The following is a 7,223-nucleotide window of genomic DNA, read 5'->3' as shown; positions in this document are numbered from 1 at the left end:
GATTTACCATTGGCCATTTTGCCTGTCTATTGTCTATAGTACTGCTGCATGTCCAAAAAAGAAGTTCATAGAGGACAGTTAAAGATCCATTAAATCTGTCTTCCAAACTTCCCTCTGAAGGACTCATGAATTCACGAGGTTTTAATAATCTGGCATCATTTAGGCAAACTTCTTAAAATTTAACCTTTTTAAGACCATATAAGAATGCTCTTTAGTCTTGTCTGTGTGAAATACTGGCTTTAGGAAAGATACTCTCTTAATATTCCACTTGCCAGGAGGCTGTTGAGCAATGACCCTAGAGACTCACACAAGCAAAACTTTCCCTTTCATTTGCAAACACTTGAGCTACCTCTTGGCAGAATTCTGACCTCTATTTTCTCATTTTGCACATACCTTTCTCAATGACAAATTCACCAAAGGCAATCTGGAATTACAAGTGGCCGCTTAGGGAAATTTCTGACATGAACAAAATTGTTTATTCGATGAATCAGATAATAAGGGATTTTTTAAAAATCTACAGAAGCTCCTGTGCTAATTGGTTTATATTAAATACCCACATAAATTTAAAGAAATAATTCAAGAAACTCCAAAAAGGGGGAAAATATCTCCTAATTCTTTACATTTTTGGTTCTTCTAAGGAAAAACATGTTACATCTGCAGCTCTGAAAAAAGGATTTTAACTGTCATTAGTTAAGCCAATAGTTATGAGAAAAAAGAAAAGCAAAGCAGAGCTTTTAGTCATAATTTAAAGTCCTTTAAATTTGATTTATGAACACAGGTTTATAAATTACATTAGAAAATTTTCATTTAATATTCTTGAAATATAGATGCTTCTTGTACAAACTTGAGTTAATATCACTTCTCTCCCTTACCTTACCACAATGTAAAAATATTCTAGTTAGCGGGTGCCAGGATTGGCTCAGTTGGTTAAGGGGCTGAGGTCATGGTCTCAGCGTCCTGGGATGGAGCCCCACGTTGAGCTCCCTCCTCAGCAGGGAGTCTGCTTCTCCCTCTGCCCCTCCCGCCTCATGCCTGTTCTCTCTCTCTCTCAAAAAAATAAATAAAATCTTAAAGAAATATATTCTAGTTGGTACAAGCTTAGGGCTTTTTCCTCCCATAGTTTAAAGTGTCTATTATATTTATTATATAGGTTTATTACTCATACATTTATATCATTTATATTATTTATAAATTTATTATACAGGTTATATGGGTTAACATTGTTTCCACAAGTCATTTAAATTACAAAAAACTAAAATGTGTCTAACAAAATGAAATTGTATAATAGAAGTCTTTTTAGAGATTTTAAATTTATGGAATTCTTATGCTACAACCAAAAGGACTTCCTCCAGCAGCTTAATTTGTGATTTCCAGAGTGTTAGTTAACTTTAAGAATATAAATATGTATTTAATAAATAATCTTTAACAACTAGGCAATATAATTTTGCCAAACGTGCTCTTATTTATAAATTTTATTTATTTATTTATTTATATGAGAGAGAGTACACAAGCAGTGGGGGTGGGGGGGAAGAGCAGAGGGGGAGGGAAAAGGAGAGGGAAAGAATATCAAGCAGATTCGGCACAAAGCAGAGTCGGAAGCAGGGCTCAATCCCACGAACCTGAGATCATGACCTGAGCCAAAATCAAGAGTCAGATGCCCAACCGAGCCACCCAGGTACCCCACATGTGCTTTTATTTAATAAATGGAGTAGAGGCCTTTAAGATTATGTTCATTTTGAAGGAATATAAAAGAATTTGTGTAGGAGGGATGCGCAGGTCATAATCCCAGGCTTGTAAATACGTTCATTACATTTAACCAACTTTGTCAAAAGTTTTAACACATTCATTGATCCTTTCCAAACTATTACTTGTACCTCATTATAAACCCAGATGAATAAAGTTTACCCCTCAAACCTTCTACACTTTCTCTACACTCTTAAATTTGTCGTTCAAAAAAGTACTCTTTTATAACCTCACACAACCAGACACTTTTTAAGGCAAAATAATTTTTTTTATCTAGGTAGAAAAAGTGTTCATTACTACTCTACATGTACATCCTCTTACCTATACAAATTCTTCTGTTTTTTTTTTTTTAAGATTTTATTTATTTGTCAGAGAGAGAGCACAAGCAGGGGGAGTGGCAGGCAGAGGGAAAAGCAGGCTTCCCGCTGAGCAGGGAGCCTGATGTGAGACTTGATCCCAGCATCCTGGGATCATGACCTGAACTGAAGGCAGATGCTCAACTGACCAAGCCACCCAGGCGTCCCCCTTACAAAAATTGTTCACGACAGGCTCGTGAAGCTGTTACTAGGTGTTGTTACAAAAAAATTAAATGAGTAAAACTATAATTTGGATTTTCTTTCTGGTAAAACAACAAAGCTATCACCGTGCTGAGATCAATGAGGCTTCTTTTAACACTAAATATTCTATGAGCACTTTGATATACACTTAAATCATTTTTGAAAAAAGCTACCCACTTTTGAAAAGATTAAAGTTCCTGATAATCCTAGTCACCTATTCTCTCATCTTTTATGCTCGTGCACCAAAATTAGCAAAAGTAGGCAATGGACAACTGGATATCCACCTGCAAAAGTGTGAACTTGGAGTCCTACCCAACACCATTCATAAATATTAACTCAAAATGGATCAGAGACCTAAATGAAGAGCTGAAACTATACAACTCTTAAAAGAAAACATAGGAATAAATCATTACAACCATGGGTAAGTCCTTGGTTTCTTCAATGACACCAAAAGCATAAATGACAAAAAAAAAAAAAAAGATAAATTGGTCTATATCAAAACTAAAAACTTCTGTGTTGCAACTAATATTCTCATCGAGAAAATGAAGACAATCCATAGAATGGGAGGTGATATTTGCAAATCATATATCTGATAAGGGATTTGTGTCCAGAATATGTAACAGTAAGAAAACAACCCAATTAAAAAATGGGCAAGGAATTTGAATATTTTTTTCAGAGAACATAAACAAATGGCCAGTAAGCACATAAAAATACTCAACACCATTAGTCATTAGAAAATTGCAAATCAAAACCAAAATGAGATATCACTTCATACCCACTTGAACGGCCACAATCAAGAGACAATAACCAGCGTTGACAGGATGTAGAGAAATCAAAACCTTCATACATTGCTCATGGGAATGTAAAATGGTACAAATGCTCTGGAAAACAGTCCAGCAGCTCTTTAAAAAGGTAAACAGTTACCATATAATCCAGTAACTCCACTTTTTTTTTTTTCACTCCACTCTTCTATACCCAAGAGAAATGAAAGCATAAATCCACATAAGAATTTGTAGATGAGGGTGCCTACATGGCTCAACTGGTTAAGCATCTGCCTTCAGCTCAGGTCCCAATCTCAGCATCCTGGGATCGAGCCGCATGTTCGGCTCTCTGCTCAGTGGGGAGCCTGCTTCTCCCTCTGCCTCTGCCCTTTGTGTGCTCTCTCTCTCTCAAATAAACAAAATCTTAGAAAAGAAAAAAATCTGTAGATGAATGTTAAAAGCAGCATTGTTCATAGTAGCCAAAAAATGGAAGGGGGGATGTCCATCGACTGATGTATAGATTAAAATGTATATATTTATACAATGGAATAATATTAGGAAAGATAGCAATAAAAAGGAAAGAAGTACTGATATCCTGTAACATGAATGAATCTACTGATGGGTATGGAACTTCTAGGGAATATGAAAATGTTCTAAAGTTAGATTGATGGTGGTTGCACAAACATGTACACTGAATTGTACACTTTGAGCGAATGTGATGGTATGTGAATTATATCTCAATAAAGCTCTTTTTTTAAATAGGCAAATGCTGAAAGTAGATGTGTACACAAAGTTATGGAAAGAAATAGAGGAGACACAGAATGAAAAGTTATTTGATCATTTTAACATGTAGTTATAAATCTAAAAATGATAATGTCTTACAACTATGGAGCTAAGAAGACAGCCACTCTCTCTTCAACCAAATCATTTGCTGTCAGTTTTCAATTAATTCTTCAAGAATTTGCATTTTGTTGATACAAGAACCAGAAAGTAATGATAAGGTAGACCCTATTAGAGATGTATCTGAAATCTAAAATCAACTTTTACAAGATGGACATGTTCCAGGTTCATACATAACAACTGAGTTACATTTAGAAGACAATGCCCTTATCAGGTACGTATGTCATCAAATCTATGAAAATATGAAACATAGTTTGCTACTTTCTCATTATTTAAAATTCTAATAAAGTTGTTTACCATCCTTTTACTTGTTCAAGTGACTTAGAAGCATTTACAAAAAAAGATCCATGGGGCACAGATGGTCAATGGTGTTACTCTTTTTCCTAGTATACTGAATATAGATATTGGCTGAGATTATTTCTTGCCTTTGGATATTTTTGACTCACGTTCATATCTTGTCTCCTCTGACATCTCTTTATGATTTTGCCTTTCCCAAATTCAGGCATAATAAAACAGTTAAGATGTCTTTTTTGCATGAACTCTTTGGGTTTCCTTCACTTTATAGAAGAATAATAGGAAAAATTAAGTTTAATTGACATTCTCCAAATTTTAATTAATTCAAAACTATAAAGTTTTTAAAAATCAAAAGAAAAAACTTGGAAAATCAAGAGTTCAGTCTTCCTAGATTAAATTATGCATAAGTAAAATGTGTTAATAAAAATGTTTCAGGGTGTCTTGGTCCATTCTAGCTGCTGTAACAAAATACCAGAGTCTAGGTAGCTTATTATCAACAAAAATTTGTTTCTCACAGTTCTGGAGGCTGGAAGCCCAAGATCAGGGTGCCCAGTGTGGTCAGGTGAAAGCCCTCTTGCAAGTCACAGACTTTTCCATGTATCCTCACACAGTGGATGGGGCAAAGGAGCTCTTCAGGGTCTCTTTTATAAGGGCATTAATCTCATGACCTAATCATTTGCCAAAGGCCCTAGTACCATCACACTGGGCTTTAGGATTTCAACATATAAATTTTGTGGGAACATACACATTCAGACCATAGCAAATGACTGTGTACATTTCAGGTAAAAAGAAATATGCTTACATAAAGACTGATACAAGAACTGTCTCTAAAAAAAATATACTTTATGGGATAAATTACAGGCCTAGAAAACTGTCACTGTCCATAATACCTTTGTCGTCTAATAATAATAATAACTTACAATAATCTTATAATTGTGCTATACCTCAACAGTGAATTCAACTCTCCTCCATTCTACAAAAACATCAATGTTCGTAACATCCTCAGTCTTCGGCAAATATAGTCTTCTGGAAGAGACATCAGAGAAATGAAAATTGCCTTCAATGAAAAATAAGCTTATCAGATACTATAACTAGCATGGCAGTGAAAGTCCAAGACAATGACTCCTGGATTCATGTTTCCCAACTAATTGACAAGTATCTTCTCCAAACAGCTGGACAACCACTCCATCAGGAGACTTTCAGCGAGTGATTCTCAGGGATTCTCCAGAAGCCATTATATTTTTCTTTCCTTCCAATTTTTAATTTAAATTCTAGTTAGTTAACATACAGTTTAACATTGGTTTCAGGAGCAGAATTTAGGGATTCATCACTTACATATAACACCCAGGGCTCATAACAAGTGTCCTCCTTACAGAAGCCGTTATCTTTGAAGGAAAACTGCTAATCAAACCCTTAAGTCAAGCAGATGACAACAGAAAATGAACTGCTTCTGCCCAAGGCAAAAAACATGATTAATTTTCTGATACCTTTTCTCTTTTCCCCTCTTTTGCTTCCTATAGTTTGGCACCTCCTAGAGATAACCCTAAAGGTTTCTCAATATATTCCTACACATTTAAGGATTTTATTCTTACATATTTAAGGATCTTATTCTTAATCCTCTGTGGTCTTTTTTCGCCACCTTAAAAAATGCAAAATTTTTCCATTTTCTAGACCACAGCTACTCTTTGAAACTGTCAAATTCCACTGTAAAAAATGTAATATCTATTCCTTAAAACTCCTGAGGCCAATTTCTTCCCAAAGTTCTCTTCTGATATTTGAATTTTCCTCTTAATCGGTAGCCGCAGCCTTCATTCTTGTAAAAACTGAAAAGTTTACTCCAAGTCAACAAAATGCTTCTGCTATAATCATAACAGCATTGTCAGCAGAACCAGATTCAGCAGGGAACAAATGCTATTCTCACCGCACTAGTCATTTTCTCCAAAGATCTTCCAAACTTCTATACAGGAACTAAACTCCACTAACAATGTGCTCAGCTGAAGGAAACAATTATTGGCTCATTTCTGTTGTGATAAATATCATTTATATCCCTACTCTTATCTCTAACTCACCAGGGATTACTTAGGTCTACACCAGGCTCTTGCCTACCTCCTAAACCCAAACCTATCTTGTGTACAGAATAATTGTTAAGAAATTTTCAGATATTTAAAGCCCTTTTCTATTCAGGGTAGCATGTTTCCTTGGAAGGATAACCAGAGACTTCCAAAATGAAGCAGGAATTGGCTACACAGGAGAGTTTTCAAAAGTGTTAACTAACTCTCTTGAATACAACTAGAAAAGGTGGTTCAAATTTTGACTCATGCTGTGGAAGCCCAACAAACCAGTTTAAGTTCACTACCCAGGATTGTCATGGGCAATGACATAGTCTTCTATTTCCTTGTGGCAAGCCAAAGGGCAGTTTCATTTATTATATTATATATAAAGGTGTATAAAAATCACTAGACAGGTACAGTAGTCCTTCACTAAGCTAAAGAAAGAAGCTACCTGACTCTACAGAATAGACCCACCTGGACTTTGGGATATGTTTTTGTAGCTTGGGTTTTGTAACCTAGGCTCCTGGCTTTGCATTCTACAATACTCATTTTGCCTCTGATAATTTTATTACAGTTGGCAGATGCTTTCTGTTCTGAGCCTTAAATGCTGTTGTGTAGCCACTGCCAAGTCACATGATTTAACAACAATCAACTATTATTAACATGAAGACCTGAGACTAAGTAAGAACTACCATTGGATACTTGCTACTCAATTATAACCCAGTAAAGAGCAATACTAATCTGGCTTGATCACAACTCCAGAAGATAATGGTCTATCCTTCAACACAGGCTGAAGAAAGACCAGAAGAGAATTGAGAATTGAAAGAGAAACTACAATTTGCAAAAATGTACAGCTTGCAAAATGCCTAAGTCTACCAAACTTTGACAACACAAGACATTGCCTAAGCTCGGGGCGT

This window comes from Eumetopias jubatus, unplaced genomic scaffold, assembly GCF_037043125.1.
Source record: "Eumetopias jubatus isolate StellerSeaLion01/CBP00866 unplaced genomic scaffold, mEumJub1_p1.0 scaffold_13, whole genome shotgun sequence".
NCBI classification, from domain to species: domain Eukaryota; kingdom Metazoa; phylum Chordata; class Mammalia; order Carnivora; family Otariidae; genus Eumetopias; species Eumetopias jubatus.
Note: the sequence above shows the minus strand (reverse complement) of the source record.